Source organism: Oncorhynchus keta, chromosome 27 (assembly GCF_023373465.1).
Source record: "Oncorhynchus keta strain PuntledgeMale-10-30-2019 chromosome 27, Oket_V2, whole genome shotgun sequence".
Lineage (NCBI taxonomy): Eukaryota > Metazoa > Chordata > Actinopteri > Salmoniformes > Salmonidae > Oncorhynchus > Oncorhynchus keta.
The window spans coordinates 5,857,975-5,879,187 of NC_068447.1; the positions used below are offsets into that span (position 1 = coordinate 5,857,975).

General features: G+C 45.9%; 1 protein-coding gene and 1 long non-coding RNA gene across 7 annotated transcripts in view; one reads left to right on the plus strand and one right to left on the minus strand.

Moving 5' to 3' along the window:
* The window catches only part of LOC118372000 (dnaJ homolog subfamily C member 5-like), a 40,490-nt gene that overhangs the window by 2,982 nt on the left and 16,295 nt on the right, over positions 1-21,213 (plus strand). The gene's annotated exons all lie outside the window — the stretch shown is intronic.
* On the minus strand, positions 17,336-18,765 carry LOC127912379 (uncharacterized). 5 transcript variants are annotated; one of them, XR_008082146.1, is made up of 4 exons: positions 18,729-18,765; positions 18,307-18,472; positions 17,851-18,098; positions 17,589-17,724 (listed from the first exon to the last, which is right to left on the minus strand). It is a non-coding gene; the product is annotated as an uncharacterized LOC127912379 (long non-coding RNA). The 5 variants fall into 5 exon arrangements; XR_008082144.1 differs by having other exon boundaries at positions 17,851-18,138; positions 18,391-18,472; positions 18,729-18,762; XR_008082147.1 differs by having other exon boundaries at positions 17,851-18,138; positions 18,433-18,472; positions 18,729-18,761.

Here is a 21,213-nt window from a genome sequence, read left to right on the forward strand (position 1 = left end):
TACTTTTGACCAGGGCCCTAAGGGTAGTGCAGTTTAACCAGGGCCTTTGTGTCTTTAGACCAGGGCCCTAAGGGTAGTGTTACTTTTGACCAGGGCCCATTGGTCCCTGCACTACTTTAGACCAGGGCCCTAAGGGTTCTCTACTTTAGACCAGGGCCCTATGGGTAGTGCACTACTTTTGACCAGGGCCCTATGGTTAGTGCACATTTGGACCAGGGCCACAAGGTAGTGCACTTTTTGACCAGGGCCCTACTGGGTAGTGCACTACAATTGCCAGGGCATCCCATGGGTAGTGCACTACTTTAGACCAGGGCCCAAAGGGTAGGGCCCTTTAGACCAGGGCCCTATGGGTAGTGCACTACTTTTGACCAGGGCCCTATGGGTAGTGCACTACTTTTGACCAGGGCCCTATGGGTAGTGCACTACTTTTGACCAGGGCCCTATGGGTAGTGCACTACTTTTGACCAGGGCCCTATGGGTAGTGCACTACTTTTGACCAGGGCCCTATGGGTAGTGCACTACTTTTGACCAGGGCCCTATGGGTAGTGCACTACTTTTGACCAGGGCCCTATAGGTAGTGCACTACTTTAGACCAGGGCCCTAGGTAGTGCACTACTTTTGACCAGGGCCCTATGGGTAGTGCACAATCTAGGGAAAAGGATGCAATTCCGTTGGCCGCTGCCCATTTAGTTAATTAATTGGATGCTTTTGCTTCAGAGGTCTATTCCAAAATGTTAAATTAGAGAGCTGAGCTGTGTGTGTGTGTGTGTGTGTGTGTGTGTGTGTGTGTGTGTGTGTGTGTGTGTGTGTGTGTGTGTGTGTGTGTGTGTGCGCAGAGGTTTCAGCAGCTGTGTTTACCTCGGAGCTTGTACCTCCTGTGTCATGTTACTTTGCTAACATTGATTGTACACAAGGCGGAAGGCCTTGGTTGTGGGACAGCTGATAGGACTGAAAGGGAAACCCATCTCCTCACCATTTAGGCTGGAGCACAGTAGGGCACGCTAGCTGCCTGGCAGTCTTGTTCATACTATTCCCTAGATACTGCATTAGTTTTGACCTGAACCCTCAGGGGGAATAGGTTGAGTCATTTGATTTCATGCGTATAGCCTCTGCAGCTGCTCTGTATATAAATGCAACATACAATTTTCCAAGATTTGACTGAGTTACAGTTTTATAAGGAAATCAGTCAATTTAAATATTTATTAGGCCCTAATTTATGGATTTTATATAACTGGGAATACAGATATGCATCTGTTGGTCACAGATACCTTTAAAATGATAGGGGGGGGTGGATCAGAAAACCAGTCAGTATCTGGTGTGACCATTTGTCTCATGCAGCACGACACATCTCCTTTGCATAGAGTTGATCAGGCTGTTGATTGGTGGCCTGTGGAATGTTGTCCTAATACTCGTCAATGGCTGTACGAAGTTGCTGGATATTGGCGGGAAATGGAACACGCTGTCGGTACACTTTGATCCAGAGCATCCCAAACATGCTCAATGGGTGACGTGTCTGGTGAGGATGCAGGCCATGGAAGAACTGGGACATTTTCAGCTTCCAGGAATTGTGTTCAGATCCTTGCGACATGGGGCCGTGCATTATCTTGCTGAAACAGGATGTGATGGCGGTGGATGAATGACACGACAATGGGCCTCAGGATCTCGTCACGGTATCTCTGTGCATTTTAAATTGCCATCGATTAAATGCAGTTGTGTTTTGTTGTCCGTAGCTTATGCTGCCTGTACCATAACCCCACCCCCACCACGAGCACACTGTTCACAACGTTGACATTTATCCCTTTACACTTGTGTGTGTATAAGGTAGTTGTTGTGAAGCTGTTGTGAAATTGTTAGGTTAGATTACTTGTTAGATAGTTATTACTGCATGGTCGGAACTAGAAGCACAAGCATTTCGCTATACACTCAGCATTAACGTCTGCTAACCATGTGTATGTGACAAATAAAATTAGATTTGATCAGCAAAACACTTGCCCACACAACGCCTGTGATCTGCCCGGTACAGTTGAAAGCGGGATTCATCTGTGAAAAGCTCACTTCTCCTGCGTGCCAGTAGTAGTCGAAGCATTTTGAAGTTAATTTACGACGCCAAACTGCAGTCCCGTCAAGACCCCGGTGAGAACGACGAGCAAGCAGACGAGATTCCCTGAGACAGTTTCTGATACTTTGTGTATAAATTATTTCATCAGTTGTCCGGGTGGCTGGTCTCAGACGATCCCGCATGTGACGAAGCCAGATGTAGATGTCCTGGGCTGGTGTGGTTAAACGTGGTCTGCGGTTGTGAGGCCGGTTAGATGTACTGCCAAATTCTCTGAAAACAACGTTTGATGCCGCTTAATGTAGAGAAATGAATACAAAATTATCTGGCAACAGCTCTGGTGGATAAAGCTACAGTCAGCATGCCAATTGCACGCTCCCTCAACTTGAGACATCTGTGGCTTTGTGTTGTGTGACACAACTGCACATTTTAGAGTGGCCTTTTATTGTCCCCAGTACAAAGTGAACCTGTTTAATGATCACGGTGGTTAATCAGCTTCTTGATATGCCACACCTGTCAGGTGGATGGATTATCTTGGCAAAAGGAGAAATACTCACTAACAGGGATGTAAACAAATTTGGTCACAAAATTTGACTGAAATACGCTTTTTTTTGTGCGTATGGAACATTTCTTCATTTTCTTTAAAAATAAAGTTTTATTATTTCAGCTCATGAAACATGGGACCATGTAGTGTTTGTATATGTTTGTTCAGTGTATTTTTGTTCAGTGTATTTTTGTTTGGGTTACGCTGTCTTGTGTGTTTATCTACATCCATTATGGAACTGAGAGGACATTGAAAGTGAATCAACTGATCTCTGTATAACTGTCTGAGACATTTAATTTTAATTAAAATTAATATTTAATAATAGCAGAACTGTCTCTTTAGGTCCAGGGATCGTAGTTCATATAGCCCACTCTTTGTTATCCTGAGTAGTGATAATTTTGGCAGCTATTTTAATTATTTGTCTTTAATATACCTTTTTAGTCTTTAGTCATATTTTAGTCATTTCATCCTGTTTTTAGTTATCAGTTGACTAAAATTGGACAAGTTTTGTTTAGTTTATCACTGACATTTTTAGTCACTGTCAAAAAAACAAAAAAAAATCTTCTATAAAACAATGAATATTTAGGCTACTGCCATTGTGGTCGTTCAGATATCCTTGTCCAACTCGGCCTACTATCCCCTAATATACCTTAGTTGGCAACGTGATATTGTGGCAGATGGTAACCAGTGCCAGCCATAATTAACCATATAATTATAAAGCCTTGGTAAGAGGGGGACCAATAGAAAGCTCTGATTTTTCTCTCCGTCATAACGGTCAATGGGGGTGAATAACAGTGGTTTCCTAGAGAAGGGGGAGAATTGGAGCTTTATGAAAATGACAGAAATATTACTGTACTCTTAATAAGTCAACAAATAGTATTTTTCCCCCCCTATATGTGTATGTACAGTATATATGTGTATGTACAGTATATATGTGTATGTACAGTATATATGTGTGATGGATGGATAGACATTATGAACAGTATGTGGATACAATGTATATGTGTAGAATACATGGATAGAATATGTAGTATATGGATAGAATATATAGTATATGAATATAGTATATGTGTAGAATACATGGATAGAATGTAGTATATGGATAGAATATATAGTATATGAATATAGTATATGTGTAGAATACATGGATAGAATATGTAGTATATGGATAGAATATATAGTATATGAATATAGTATATGTGTAGAATACATGGATAGAATGTAGTATATGGATAGAATATATAGTATATGAATATAGTATATGTGTAGAATACATGGATAGTATGTAGTATATGGATAGAATATATAGTATATGTGTAGAATACATGGATAGTATGTAGTATATGGATAGAATATGTAGTATATGTGTAGAATACATGGATAGAATATGTAGTATATGTGTAGAATACATGGATAGAATATGTAGTATATGGATAGAATATATAGTATATGAATATAGTATATGTGTAGAATACATGGATAGAATGTAGTATATGGATAGAATATATAGTATATGAATATAGTATATGTGTAGAATACATGGATAGAATATGTAGTATATGGATAGAATATATAGTATATGAATATAGTATATGTGTAGAATACATGGATAGAATGTAGTATATGGATAGAATATATAGTATATGGATAGAATATATAGTATATGGATAGAATATATAGTATATGAATATAGTATATGTGTAGAATACATGGATAGAATATATAGTATATGGATAGAATATATAGTATATGAATATAGTATATGTGTAGAATACATGGATAGAATGTAGTATATGGAGAATAGGATAGAATATATATGGATAGAATATATAGTAAATATAGTATATGTGTAGAATATATGGATAGAATATGTAGTATATGAATAGATAGTAGTATATCTGTAGTATGGATAGAATATATATGGATAGAATATATAGTATATGAATATAGTATATGTGTAGAATACATGGATAGAATATATAGTATATGGATAGAATATATAGTATATGAATATAGTATATGTGTAGAATACATGGATAGAATGTAGTATATGGATAGAATATATAGTATATGTGTAGAATACATGGATAGAATGTAGTATATGGATAGAATATATAGTATATGAATATAGTATATGTGTAGAATACATGGATAGAATGTAGTATATGGATAGAATATATAGTATATGAATATAGTATATGTGTAGAATACATGGATAGAATGTAGTATATGAATATAGTATATAGTATATGTGTAGAATACATGGATAGAATGTAGTATATGTGTAGAATACATGGTATATGAATATAGTATATGTGTAGAATACATGGATAGAATATGTAGTATATGTGTAGAATACATGGATAGTATATGTAGTATATGTGTAGAATACATGGATAGTATATGTAGTATATGTGTAGAATACATGGATAGATTATGTAGTATATGTGTAGAATACATGGATAGAATATGTAGAATACATGGATAGATTATGTAGTATATAGAATACATGGATAGATTATGTATATATGTGTAGAATACATGGATATTATGAATATAGTATATGAATATAGTATATGAATATAGTATATGTGTAGAATACATGGATAGTATATGTGTAGAATACATGGATAGATTATGTAGTATATGTGTAGAATACATGGATAGTATATGTAGTATATGTGTAGAATACATGGATAGTATATGTGTAGAATACATGGATAGATTATGTAGTATATGTGTAGAATACATGGATAGTATATGTGTAGAATACATGGATAGTATATGTGTAGAATACATGGATAGTATATGTGTAGAATACATGGATAGTATATGTGTAGAATATGGATAGTATATGTGTAGAATACATGGATAGATTATGTAGTATATGTGTAGAATACATGGATAGTATATGTGTAGAATACATGGATAGATTATGTAGTATATGTGTAGAATATATGGATAGAATATGTAGTATGTGTAGAATATGTAGTATATATGTAGAATATATGGATAGAATATGTAGTATATCTGTAGAATACATGGATAGAATAAAGGGAATATATGGATAGAATATCCATCTGTAGAATACATGGATAGAATAGGTGTACAACAATAGTTGAATAGGATGGACTTGACTAGAATATATTATATACATATGAAATGAGTAGAACCGTATGTAAACATTTACAAAAGGGACCAGCGTTCCATTACTAAAGGGACCCGTGTTCCATTACTAAAGGGACCCGTGTTCCATTACTAAAGGGACCAGTGTTCCATTACTAAAGGGACCAGTGTTCCATTACTAAAGGGACCCGTGTTCCATTACTAAAGGGACCAGTGTTCCATTACTAAAGGGACCAGTGTTCCATTACTAAAGGGACCAGTGTTCCATTACTAAAGGGACCAGTGTTCCATTACTAAAGGGACCAGTGTTCCATTACTAAAGGGACCAGTGTTCCATTACTAAAGGGACCCGTGTTCCATTACTAAAGGGACCAGTGTTCCATTACTAAAGGGACCAGTGTTCCATTACTAAAGGGACCCGTGTTCCATTACTAAAGGGACCCGTGTTCCATTACTAAAGGGACCAGTGTTCCATTACTAAAGGGACCAGTGTTCCATTACTAAAGGGACCCGTGTTCCATTACTAAAGGGACCAGTGTTCCATTACTAAAGGGACCCGTGTTCCATTACTAAAGGGACCCGTGTTCCATTACTAAAGGGACCCGTGTTCCATTACTAAAGGGACCCGTGTTCCATTACTAAAGGGACCCGTGTTCCATTACTAAAGGGACCCGTGTTCCATTACTAAAGGGGCCAGTGTTCCGCTACCAAAGGGACCCGTGTTCCGCTACCAAAGGGACCCGTGTTCCATTACTAAAGGGACCCGTGTTCCATTACTAAAGGGGCCAGTGTTCCGCTACCAAAGGGACCACCAGACATGGTGTTCCCTCCTCCCCCCCCTGTCAGATAATACTGACATGGTGTTCCCTCCTCCCCCTGTCAGATAGTACTGACATGGTGTTCCCCTCCTCCCCCCTGTCAGATAATACTGACATGGTGTTCCTCCTCCCCCTGTCAGATAATACTGACACGGTGTTCCCTCCTCCCCCTGTCAGATAGTACTGACATGGTGTTCCCTCCTCCCCCTGTCAGATAATACTGACAAGGTGTTCCCTCCTCCCCCTGTCAGATAATACTGACACGGTGTTCCCTCCTCCCCCCCCTGTCAGATAATACTGACATGGTGTTCCCTCCTCCCCCCCCTGTCAGATAATACTGACATGGTGTTTCCCCCTGTCAGATAATACTGACATGGTGTTCCCTCCTCCCCCTGTCAGATAATACTGACATGGTGTTCCCTCCTCCCCCTGTCAGATAACTGACATGGTGTTCCCTCCTCCCCCTGTCAGATAATACTGACATGGTGTTCCCTCCTCCCCCTGTCAGATAATACTGACATGGTGTTCCCTCCTCCCCCTGTCAGATAATACTGACATGGTGTTCCCTCCTCCCCCCTGTCAGATAATACTGACACGGTGTTCCCTCCTCCCCCTGTCAGATAATACTGACATGGTGTTCCCTCCTCCCCCTGTCAGATAATACTGACATGGTGTTCCCTCCTCCCCCTGTCAGATAATACTGACACGGTGTTCCCCCCTCCCCCTGTCAGATAATACTGACATGGTGTTCCCCTCCCCCCCTGTCAGATAATACTGACATGGTGTTCCCTCCTCCCCTGTCAGATAATACTGACATGGTGTTCCCTCCTCCCCCTGTCAGGTAATACTGACATGGTGTTCCCTCCTCCCCCTGTCAGATAATACTGACATGGTGTTCCCTCCTCCCCCCTGTCAGATAATACTGACATGGTGTTCCCTCCTCCCCCTGTCAGATAATACTGACATGGTGTTCCCTCCTCCCCCCTGTCAGATAATACTGACATGGTGTTCCTCCTCCCCCATGTCAGATAATACTGACATGGTGTTCCTCCTCCCCCCTGTCAGATAATACTGACATGGTGTTCCCTCCCCCATGTCAGATAATACTGACATGGTGTTCCCCCCCCCCATGTCAGATAATACTGACATGGTGTTCCCTTCCCCCATGTCAGATAATACTGACATGGTGTTCCCTCCTCCCCCTGTCAGATAATACTGACATGGTGTTCCCTCCTCCCCCCCCGGTCTGATAACTGACATGGTGTTCCCTCCTCCCCCTCCGGTCAGATAGTACTGACATGGTGTTCCCTCCTCCCCCTGTCAGATAATACTGACATGGTGTTCCCTCCTCCCCCTGTCAGATAATACTGACATGGTGTTCCCTCCTCCCCTGTCAGATAATACTGACATGGTGTTCCCTCCTCCCCCTGTCAGATAATACTGACATGGTGTTCCCTCCTCCCCCTGTCAGATAATACTGACATGGTGTTCCTCCTCCCCCTGTCAGATAATACTGACATGGTGTTCCCTCCTCCCCCTGTCAGATAATACTGACATGGTGTTCCCTCCTCCCCCTGTCAGATAATACTGACATGGTGTTCCCTCCTCCCCCTGTCAGATAATACTGACATGGTGTTCCCTCCTCCCCCCTGTCAGATAATACTGACATGGTGTTCCCTCCTCCCCCTGTCAGATAATACTGACATGGTGTTCCCCCTCCCCCCTGTCAGATATTACTGACATGGTGTTCCCTCCCCCCTGTCAGATATTACTGACATGGTGTTCCCCCCCCCTGTCAGATATTACTGACATGGTGTTCCCTCCTCCCCCTGTCAGATAATACTGACATGGTGTGTCCCCCCCCGGTCCTGACATGGTGTTCCCCCGTCAGATAACTGACATGGTGTTCCCCCCTGTCAGATATTACTGACATGGTGTTCCCTCCTCCCCCTGTCAGATAATACTGACATGGTGTGTGCCCCCCCCGGTCTGATAACTGACATGGTGTTCCTCCTCCCCCCTGTCAGATAATACTGACATGGTGTGTCCCCCCGGTCTGATAACTGACATGGTGTTCCTCCCTCCCCCTGTCAGATAATACTGACATGGTGTTCCCTCCTCCCCTGTCAGATAATACTGACATGGTGTTCCCTCCTCCCCCTGTCAGATAATACTGACATGGTGTTCCCTCCTCCCCCTGTCAGATAATACTGACATGGTGTTCCCTCCTCCCCCTGTCAGATAATACTGACATGGTGTCCCCCCCGGTCGGATAACTGACATGGTGTTCCTCCTCCCCCTGTCAGATAATACTGACATGGTGTCCCCCCGGTCTGATAACTGACATGGTGTTCCCTCCTCCCCCCCTGTCAGATAATACTGACATGGTGTTCCCTCCTCCCCCTGTCAGATAATACTGACATGGTGTTCCCTCCTCCCCCTGTCAGATAATACTGACATGGTGTTCCCTCCTCCCCCTGTCAGATAATACTGACATGGTGTTCCCTCCTCCCCCTGTCAGATAATACTGACATGGTGTTCCCTCCTCCCCCCCTGTCAGATAATACTGACATGGTGTTCCCTCCTCCCCCCCGGTCTGATAACTGACATGGTGTTCCCTCCTCCCCTGTCAGATAATACTGACATGGTGTTCCCTCCTCCCCCGGTCTGATAACTGACATGGTGTTCCTCCTCCCCCCTGTCAGATAGTACTGACATGGTGTTCCCTCCCCCCCCTGTCAGATAATACTGACATGGTGTTCCCTCCTCCCCCCTGTCAGATAATACTGACATGGTGTTCCCTCCTCCCCCCCTGTCAGATAATACTGACATGGTGTTCCCTCCTCCCCCCCCTGTCAGATAATACTGACATGGTGTTCCCTCCTCCCCCCCCTGTCAGATAATACTGACATGGTGTTCCCTCCTCCCCCTGTCAGATAATACTGACATGGTGTCCCCCCCCGGTCTGATAATACTGACATGGTGTCCCCCCAGTCTGATAACTGACATGGTGTCCCCCCCGGTCTGATAACTGACATGGTGTTCCCTCCTCCCCCCCCTGTCAGATAATACTGACATGGTGTTCCCTCCTCCCCCCCCGGTCTGATAACTGACATGGTGTTCCCTCCTCCCCCCCTGTCAGATAATACTGACATGGTGTCCCCCCCTCCCCCCTGGTCTGATAATACTGACATGGTGTCCCCCCTCTGATAACTGACATGGTGTCCCCCCCCCCGGTCTGATAACTGACATGGTGTTCCCTCCTCCCCCTGTCAGATAATACTGACATGGTGTTCCCCCCCGGTCTGATAACTGACATGGTGTTCCCTCCTCCCCCCCTGTCAGATAATACTGACATGGTGTCCCCCCCCCTGTCTGATAACTGACATGGTGGTCCCTCCTCCCCCTGTCAGATAACTGACATGGTGTTCCCTCCTCCCCCTGTCAGATAATACTGACATGGTGTCCCCCCCCTCTGATAACTGACATGGTGTTCCCTCCTCCCCCTGTCAGATAATACTGACATGGTGTTCCCCCCCATGTCAGATAATACTGACATGGTGTTCCCCCCCCGGTCTGATAACTGACATGGTGTTCCCCTGTCAGATAATACTGACATGGTGTGTGTCCCCCCGGTCTGATAACTGACATGGTGTTCCCTCCTCCCCCTGTCAGATAATACTGACATGGTGTCCCCCCGGTCTGATAATACTGACATGGTGTCCCCCCAGTCTGATAACTGACATGGTGTCCCCCCGGTCTGATAACTGACATGGTGTTCCCTCCTCCCCCTGTCAGATAATACTGACATGGTGTCCCCCCCCCCCGGTCTGATAACTGACATGGTGTTCCCTCCTCCCCCCTGTCAGATAACTGACATGGTGTTCCCTCCTCCCCCCTGTCAGATAATACTGACATGGTGTCCCCCCGGTCTGATAACTGACATGGTGTTCCTCCTCCCCCTGTCAGATAATACTGACATGGTGTCCCCCCAGTCTGATAACTGACATGGTGTCCCCCCGGTCTGATAACTGACATGGTGTTCCCTCCTCCCCCCCTGTCAGATAATACTGACATGGTGTTCCCCCGGTCTGATAACTGACATGGTGTTCCCTCCCCCCCTGTCAGATAATACTGACATGGTGTCCCCCCCCCCCCGGTCTGATAACTGACATGGTGTTCCCTCCTCCCCCTGTCAGATAACTGACATGGTGTTCCCTCCTCCCCCCCTGTCAGATAATACTGACATGGTGTCCCCCCCCCGGTCTGATAACTGACATGGTGTTCCCTCCTCCCCCCCTGTCAGATAATACTGACATGGTGTTCCCTCCCCCCCCTGACATGGTGTTCCCCCCCGGTCTGATAACTGACATGGTGTTCCCCCCCTGTCAGATAATACTGACATGGTGTGTGTGTCCCCGGTCTGATAACTGACATGGTGTTCCCTCCTCCCCCTGTCAGATAATACTGACATGGTGTCCCCCCCCCGGTCTGATAATACTGACATGGTGTGTCCCCCCGGTCTGATAACTGACATGGTGTCTCCCCGGTCTGATAACTGACATGGTGTTCCCCCCCCCCTGTCAGATAATACTGACATGGTGTGTGTCCCCCCGGTCTGATAACTGACATGGTGTTCCCTCCTCCCCCTGTCAGATAATACTGACATGGTGTCCCCCCCCCCGGTCCTGACATGGTGTTCCCTCCTCACCCCCCGATAACTGACATGGTGTTCCCTCCTCCCCCTGTCTGATAACTGACATGGTGTTCCCTCCTCCCCCCCTGTCAGATAGTACTGACATGGTGTTCCCTCCTCCCCCCCCTGTCAGATAATACTGACATGGTGTTCCCTCCCCCCTGTCAGATAATACTGACATGGTGTTCCCTCCTCCCCCTGTCAGATGATACTGACATGGTGTTCCCTCCTCCCCCCTGTCAGATAATACTGACATGGTGTTCCCTCCTCCCCTGTCAGATAATACTGACATGGTGTTCCCCTCCTCCCCCTGTCAGATAATACTGACATGGTGTTCCCTCCTCCCCCTGTCAGATAATACTGACATGGTGTTCCCTCCTCCCCCCCCTGTCAGATAATACTGACATGGTGTTCCCTCCTCCCCCTGTCAGATAATACTGACATGGTGTTCCTCCTCCCCCTGTCAGATAATACTGACATGGTGTTCCCTCCTCCCCCTGTCAGATAATACTGACATGGTGTTCCCTCCTCCCCGGTCTGATAACTGACATGGTGTTTCCCCCCTGTCAGATAATACTGACATGGTGTTCCCTCCTCCCCCTGTCAGATAATACTGACATGGTGTTCCCTCCTCCCCCTGTCAGATAATACTGACATGGTGTTCCCTCCCCCCCTGTCAGATAATACTGACATGGTGTCCCCCCCCCGGTCGGATAACTGACATGGTGTTCCCTCCTCCCCCCCTGTCAGATAATACTGACATGGTGTCCCCCCTGTCAGATAGTACTGACATGGTGTTCCCTCCTCCCCCTGTCAGATAATACTGACATGGTGTTCCCTCCTCCCCCTGTCAGATAATACTGACATGGTGTTCCCTCCCCCCTGTCAGATAATACTGACATGGTGTTCCCTCCTCCCCCTGTCAGATAATACTGACATGGTGTTCCCCCCCTGTCAGATAATACTGACATGGTGTTCCCTCCTCCCCCTGTCAGATAGTACTGACATGGTGTTCCCTCCTCCCCCTGTCAGATAATACTGACATGGTGTTCCCTCCTCCCCCTGTCAGATAATACTGACATGGTGTTCCCCTCCCTCCCCCTGTCAGATAATACTGACATGGTGTTCCCCCCCCTGTCAGATAATACTGACATGGTGTTCCCTCCTCCCCCTGTCAGATAATACTGACATGGTGTTCCCTCCTCCCCCTGTCAGATAATACTGACATGGTGTTCCCTCCTCCCCCTGTCAGATAATACTGACATGGTGTTCCCCTCCTCCCCCTGTCAGATAATACTGACATGGTGTTCCCTCCTCCCCCTGTCAGATAATACTGACATGGTGTCCCCCGGTCTGATAATACTGACATGGTGTCCCCCCCAGTCTGATAACTGACATGGTGTCCCCCGGTCTGATAACTGACATGGTGTTCCCTCCTCCCCCCTGTCAGATAATACTGACATGGTGTCCCCCCCCCGGTCTGATAACTGACATGGTGTTCCCTCCTCCCCCTGTCAGATAATACTGACATGGTGTCCCCCCCGGTCTGATAATACTGACATGGTGTCCCCCCAGTCTGATAACTGACATGGTGTCCCCCCGGTCTGATAACTGACATGGTGTTCCCTCCTCCCCCCCTGTCAGATAATACTGACATGGTGTTCCCTCCTCCCCCCCCCGGTCTGATAACTGACATGGTGTTCCCTCCTCCCCCCCCGGTCTGATAACTGACATGGTGTTCCCTCCTCCCCCTGTCAGATAACTGACATGGTGTTCCCTCCTCCCCCTGTCAGATAATACTGACATGGTGTCCCCCCCCCCTGATAACTGACATGGTGTTCCCTCCCCCATGTCAGATAATACTGACATGGTGTTACCCCCCCCGGTCTGATAACTGACATGGTGTTCCCCCCCCTGTCAGATAATACTGACATGGTGTTCCCTCCCCCTGTCAGATAATACTGACATGGTGTCCCCCGGTCTGATAACTGACATGGTGTTCCCTCCTCCCCCTGTCAGATAATACTGACATGGTGTCCCCCCCCCGTCTGATAATACTGACATGGTGACCCCCCAGTCTGATAACTGACATGGTGTCCCCCCCCGGTCTGATAACTGACATGGTGTTCCCTCCTCCCCCTGTCAGATAATACTGACATGGTGTTCCCTCCTCCCCCCGGTCTGATAACTGACATGGTGTTCCCTCCTCCCCCCCCGGTCTGATAACTGACATGGTGTTCCCTCCTCCCCCCCTGTCAGATAATACTGACATGGTGTTCCCTCCTCCCCCCCTGTCAGATAATACTGACATGGTGTCCCCCCCGGTCTGATAACTGACATGGTGTTCCCCCCCGGTCTGATAACTGACATGGTGTTCCCCCCTGTCAGATAATACTGACATGGTGTTCCCCTCCCCCCTGTCAGATAATACTGACATGGTGTGTGTACCCCCCGGTCTGATAACTGACATGGTGTTCCTCCTCCCCCTGTCAGATAATACTGACATGGTGTTCCCTCCTCCCCCGGTCTGATAACTGACATGGTGTTCCCTCCCCCGGTCTGATAACTGACATGGTGTTCCCTCCTCCCCCCTGGTCAGCCTGGCCCTGCTGCTGTTGTTTTTCCTCCCTCTTCACACCTCACAACACAGAGGTATTAATATGCTGACGATGGATGATTTGGTCCTGGCCTGGTGCTTGACATCAGCAGACATCCAAAATAGCATAACTGGTGTATTTTAACACCAATAAACCCATCTGTTTAAAAATGAATTTAGTTTATGTCAATCGAGCAAACCAGTCAACTAAAAGCAACTTTCAAAAACAATGTTTTGGTTCATTTCTACCCTGTTAGCTTGTTCGCTAGTTAGCTTGTTCGCTAACGTTAATGACAAAGCAAAAAGTTTTGGGGAATTTTTTATTTATTTTTTAAACAAAACATGTAAATATCAAATTTTACATACCCATTCGGACGCATTACTCGTTACTTTGTTTAAAGAACTTTGGCAGTGATTAGAGCCTTGAGTCTTCTTGGATATGACACTACAAGCTTGGCACACCTGTATTTGGAGAGTTTCTCCCATTTTCTTCTCAGCAGATCCTCTCAAGCTCTGTCAGGTTGGATGGGGAGCATCGCTGCACAGCTATTTTCAGGTCTCTCCAGAGATGTTCGATCAGTTTCAGGTCCAGACTCTGGCTGGGCAACTCAAGGATATTCAGAGACTTGTCCCGAAGCCACGCCTGCATTGTCTTGGCTGTGGGCTTAGGGTTGTTGTCCTGTTGGAAGGTGAACCTTCGCACCAGTCTGAGGTTCTGGGCACTCTGGGGCAGGTTTTCATCAAGGATCTCTCTGTACTTTGCTCCGTTCATGGTGCCAGGTTTTCTCCAGATGTGACGCTTGGCATTCAGACCAAAGATTTCAATCTTGGTTTCATCAGACCAGAGAATCAGTCCTTCAGGTGCCTTTTTGCAAACTCCAAACTCTATGCAAATGTTGTTAATCACAAGGCTAATATAAGTCTCAAAAGGAAGGAAAAGTGATTGTCATCTGTAGCACCATAGACTCCACTGATCAGCCAAAACAAGCTCAATAATGCCGTGCATGAACACATTCCTATTGAATATGCATTCCCCTTTACTGTGAGTAGCCCTTATGCCGTTTTGCCATTTCAAAGCAAATTATTTTTTTGATTTTAAAATGTACACATTCATGCATAGATGGCTGTCTATTCTAAATTTGTCATCAACATTTTTTTACAAATTTTATGATGCTGAATATCGGCCTAAAATTTCGGCCATCTGCCTCCTGGACCCCAAAAAAATCGGCTTGGTCATCGACCCTAAAAAAAAATCCATATCGTTCGTTTCTATAAACCGGGGCACTCAGAGCTCTGTCTATTGTTCTGTTTTACGTCTCATTAGGCAGAATGATCCGGAATGACCTCGGGGGCCTCCTTTGTCTAGCTGGGATTACATTACGGTTTCTGGGCTATTGTGGCCCCTGGGGTGGTGGATGGAGCTAAAATGGCCCCTGGGGTGGTGGATGGAGCTAAGATATGGCCCCTGGGGTGGTGGATGGAGCTAAGATATGGCCCCTGGGGTGGTGGATGGAGCTAAGATATGGCCCCTGGGGTGGTGGATGGAGCTAAGATGGCCCCTGGGGTGGTGGATGGAGCTAAGATATGGCCCCTGTGGTGGTGGATGGAGCTAAGATGACCCCTGGGGTGGTGGATGGAGCTAAGATGGCCCATGGGGTGGTGGATGGAGCTAAGATATGGCCCCTGGGGTAGTGGATGGAGCTAAGATGGCCCCTGGGGTGGTGGATGGAGCTAAGATGGCCCCTGGGGTGGTGGATGGAGCTAAGATATGGCCCCTGGGGTGGTGGATGGAGCTAAGATGGCCCCTGGGGTGGTGGATGGAGCTAAGATGGCCCCTGGGGTGGTGGATGGAGCTAAGATGGCCCCTGGGGTGGTGGATGGAGCTAAGATATGGCCCCTGGGGTGGTGGATGGAGCTAAGATGGCCCCTGGGGTGGTGGATGGAGCTAAGATATGGCCCCTGTGGGGTGGTGGATGGAGCTAAGATGACCCCTGTGGTGGTGGATGGAGCTAAGATATGGCCCCTGGGGTGGTGGATGGAGCTAAGATATGACCCCTGGGGTGGTGGATGGAGCTAAGATATGGCCCCTGGGGTGGTGGATGGAGCTAAGATGGCCCCTGGGGTGGTGGATGGAGCTAAGATGACCCCTGGGGTGGTGGATGGAGCTAAGATGGCCCCTGGGGTGGTGGATGGAGCTAAGATGGCCCCTGGGGTGGTGGATGGAGCTAAGATATGGCCCCTGGGGTGGTGGATGGAGCTAAGATATGCCCCTGGGGTGGTGGATGGAGCCTGGCCCCTGGGGTGGTGGATGGAGCTAAGCTGGCCCCTGGGGTGGTGGATGGAGCTAAGATGGCCCCTGGGGTGGTGGATGGAGCTAAGATGGCCCCTGGGGTGGTGGATGGAGCATCACAGCTGCATCTTCCATTTTTTGGTTCATGGAGATAAGCTGGCCCATGGGGTGGTGGATGGAGCTAAGATGGCCCCTGGGGTGGTGGATGGAGCTAAGGTGGCCCCTGGGGTGGTGGATGGAGCTATATGGCCCTGTGGTGGTGTATGGAGCTAAGATATGGCCCCTGGGGTGGTGGATGGAGCTAAGATATGACCCCTGGGGTGGTGGATGGAGCTACAGATTTTCAATACATGGGGTGGTGGATGGAGCTAAGATTCCCCAATGTTTTGGTGGATGGAGCTAAAATGGCCCCTGGGGTGGTGGATGGAGCTAAGAAATCCCCTGTGGTGGTGGATGGAGCTAAGCTGGCCCCTGGGGTGGTGGATGGAGCTAAGATATGGCCCCTGGGGTGGTGGATGGAGCTAAGATATGGCCCCTGGGGTGGTGGATGGAGCTAAGATATGGCCCCTGTGGTGGTGGATGGAGCTAAGATATGACCCCTGGGGTGGTGGATGGAGCTAAGATATGGCCCCTGTGGTGGTGGATGGAGCTAAGATATGGCCCCTGGGGTGGTGGATGGAGCTAAGCTGGTCCATGGGGTGGTGGATGGAGCTAAGATGGCCCCTGGGGTGGTGGATGGAGCTAAGCTGGCCCCTGGGGTGGTGGATGGAGCTAAGATATGGCCCCTGGGGTGGTGGATGGAGCTAAGCTGGCCCATGGGGTGGTGGATGGAGCTAAGATACCCCTGGGGCTGGTGGATGGAGCTAAGATATGGCCCCTTGGTGGATGGAGCTAAGATGGCCCATGGGGTGGTGGATGGAGCTGCTGGCCCATGGGGTGGTGGATGGAGCTAAGATTTATGGCCCCTGGGGTGTGGATGGAGCTTTAAGATGGCCCAGGGGTGGTGGATGAACACTGAGGCTGGCCCCTGGGGTGGTGGATGGAGTTTTTGATGGCCCCTGGGGTGGTGGATGGAGCTAAGATGGCCCCTGGGGTGGTGGATGGAGCTAAGATTGCCCCTGGGGTGGTGGATGGAGCTAAGATGATGATCATTGATCTGTGGTGGGTGAATCACAGCTGCATCTTCCATTTTTTTAAATTAAATTATAATGTGAGATAATATAGATTGGTTGATCAAGGTGACCAGACATGTTATATTGCGACTCTTGAACACGTAAAGGCAAGGTTTCCCCTGTATTTATTTAGTAGTGGCACAGTTTTTCAATACATTTTCATATTTGGAGCCAATGTTCCCTCAATGTTTTTTGTTTTTTTAAACATTGATAAAATTTCAGGTCTGCTGTGCACCAACTTGAACGTTGTGAAAAATCCTGTTCAATTTCCAGCTCCCATTTACTGTGAACACTGAGGCTGTACCTGCTTTAAGTTAGTTTTACTGTGAACACTGAGGCTGTACCTGCTTTAAGTTACAGTTTTACTGTGAACACTGAGGCTGTACCTGCTTTAAGTTAGTTTTACTGTGAACACTGAGGCTGTACCTGCTTTAAGTTACAGTTTTACTGTGAACACTGAGGCTGTATCTGCTTTAAGTTACAGTTTTACTGTGAACACTGAGGCTGTAGCTGCTTTAAGTTACAGGTTTACAGTGAACACTGAGGCTGTACCTGCTTTAAGTTACAGTTTTACTGTGAACACTGAGGCTGTACCTGCTTTAAGTTACAGTTTTACTGTGAACACTGAGGCTGTACCTGCTTTAAGTTACAGTTTTACTGTGAACACTGAGGCTGTACCTGCTTTAAGTTAGTTTTACTGTGAACACTGAGGCTGTACCTGCTTTAAGTTACAGTTTTACTGTGAACACTGAGGCTGTACCTGCTTTAAGTTAGTTTTACTGTGAACACTGAGGCTGTACCTGCTTTAAGTTAGTTTTACTGTGAACACTGAGGCTGTACCTGCTTTAAGTTACAGTTTTACTGTGAACACTGAGGCTGTACCTGCTTTAAGTTACAGTTTTACTGTGAACACTGAGGCTGTATCTGCTTTAAGTTACAGTTTTACTGTGAACACTGAGGCTGTAGCTGCTTTAAGTTACAGTTTTACTGTGAACACTGAGGCTGTACCTGCTTTAAGTTACAGTTTTACTGTGAACACTGAGGCTGTACCTGCTTTAAGTTACAGTTTTACTGTGAACACTGAGGCTGTACCTGCTTTAAGTTACAGTTTTACTGTGAACACTGAGGCTGTACCTGCTTTAAGTTAGTTTTACTGTGAACACTGAGGCTGTACCTGCTTTAGGTTACAGTTTTACTGAGGCTGAACACTGAGGCTGTACCTGCTTTATTATGTTAGTTTTACTTATTATGAGGCTGTACCTGCTTTTATGTTAGTTTTACTGTGAACACTCAGGCTGTACCTGCTTTATTATGTTACAGTTTTACTGTGAACACTGAGGCTGTACCTCTGCTAATTACAGTTTTACTGTGAACACTGAGGCTGTACCTGCTTTTAGTTAGTTTTCCTACTGTGAACACTGAGGCTGTACCTGCTTTAAGTTAGTTTTACTGTGAACACTGAGGCTGTTCCTGCTTTATGTTAGTTTTACTGTTAACACTGAGGCTGTACCTGCTTTAAGTTACAGTTTTACTGTTCCTACTGAGGCTGTACCTACCTATTATGCTACAGTTTACCTATTATGTTTTCTGTGAACACTGAGGCTGTAGCCGCTTTACCTATTACAGTTTTACTGTGAACACTGAGGCTGTAGCCTCTTTAAGTTACAGTTTTACTGTGAACACTGAGGCTGTAGCCGCTTTAATTACAGTTTTACTGTTAACACTGAGGCTGTTCCCGCTTTATGCTAGTTTTACTGTGAACACTAGAGGCTGTACCCACTTTTATGCTAACATTGGCAGTAGGCTACTATGCTAGCCTTTGATCCTAATGCTAGGCCTACCAGATGGCCTACCATTCAAAAACATTATGCTAGCCTAAATGCTCCCATTATGCTATTTTAACATTAATTAGCTGTTCTACCATTATGCTAGCCTACCTAGCTATTATGCTAGCCAATTCCTGGTGTTCAATGCTAGAACCCTACCTACTATTCCTATGAGACTCTAGCTGGGGGAAAAACATGCTAGGGCTTGACCTATTATGCTAGCCTTAATCCACTTGTCCTTCCTACCTATTATGCTAGACTGGAAATGCTGCCTTTCCTGTGATTTGATACAAGAAACCTCTTTACAAAATAAAAGGCATTATTATTCCTGTAACATTATTACAAAGAATCTGACAAATTATGCTAGCCTCTTCCTACCTATTATGCTAGCCTCTTCCTACCTATTATGCTAGCCTCTTCCTACCTATTATGCTAGCCTCTTCCTACCTATTATGCTAGCCTCTTCCTACCTATTATGCTAGCCTCTTCCTACCTATTATGCTAGCCTCTTCCTACCTATTATGCTAGCCTCTTCCTACCTATTATGCTAGCCTCTTCCTACCTATTATGCTAGCCTCTTCCTACCTATTATGCTAGCCTCTTCCTACCTATTATGCTAGCCTCTTCCTACCTATTATGCTAGCCTCTTCCTACCTATTATGCTAGCCTCTTCCTACCTATTATGCTAGCCTCTTCCTACCTATTATGCTAGCCTCTTCCTACCTATTATGCTAGCCTCTTCCTACCTATTATGCTAGCCTCTTCCTAAGCCTTTCTCAAAATACATCTCTGCCCCTTTAAGACAAAAAATATATATATTTGAACTAACTTGCTTTTCAAAGGTGTCTAGAAATGTTTTGTACTCTTGTAAGAAATGATCACTCCCCTATTGCTGACTACAAATGATCTATAACTGGGCTAATAACTCACTAACTGGGCTAATAACTCATTAACTGGGCTAATAACTCACTAACTTGCAACGGATATAAACAAAATATGCACACGTGGCTACATGCAGCTCTTGCTGTGATTCAAAACAAGAGCATCTACTTACGACCGCTCATGCTGTAAACACAGTCCAGTTCAAAGTAAATGTCACAGGTCTATATATGGCAATGGTATTTGCATATAGGCCTACTGCAGCTCTGATTTGGTTATGCCGCATTGGTCTGTGTAGACTAGTATGGGCGGAGTCATGCACAGCAGAATCCCACTCCGATGAGTCCTGCCTACGACAAAATCTCTTGCGTTGTTCGTTATGTTGCATTGAAAGTGGCTAATATTGCGTTTATTAGATCACAATTGCCACAGTAAAGGGAAATGTTGATAGTGTTAACAGGTAAAACTCCAGAACAGTGGTCACCAACCTTTTCTGAGTCAAGATCCCTTTTCTGAGTCAAGATGCAAGCCTAGATCAACCGCTCAGTTTTTTTTAATTTTTAACATGACTTGAAAAAACGTAAGCCTGTCACATTATCTACCCCCCCCAATAAAAGCCATAGTACAACCTATGTGCTGTGGTAATTTCATTGTTTACTCTGTAACCTGTTAGTTCATATGCCTCGACACCGTGATACACAGGCCTAGAGGCCGAGACAATAAGAAGACACAGTGGCAGAATCAATTCAACCACACCTTTTTTTTTTTTTTGATCACAAAACCGTAGCGCAACCTCTGTCCTGTGAAGTCCGCAAAGCATTATTGTATGTAACAGACCCGTTACATGACCTACAGCATGTTAATGTTTATGACGTGTTCGGACTACTGCCTCCACTATTCCAGTGTCATATCATCTAATCCTTCGTTTAATACAGTGACATCTCAAAAGATACCAAAAACAATGGTCATACAGTACACACTTCTTTTTTTTTGTTGCTGTCCTAGGCTACCTGGCTAAATTACTTACTCGCTAGCCTAACTTCCTTTCACGGGGCAACAATGCGCAGGGCCAGCTAGTTAACATTAATCTAGCGACATGTTGAACTTCCATCCTCAGGCCAGGGGGGTACAATGTATGAATTTATTTTACTTTATTTTTTTACATTTTTTTTTTTTAATCAATAATTTCTCGAATAAGGAGACTGGACAT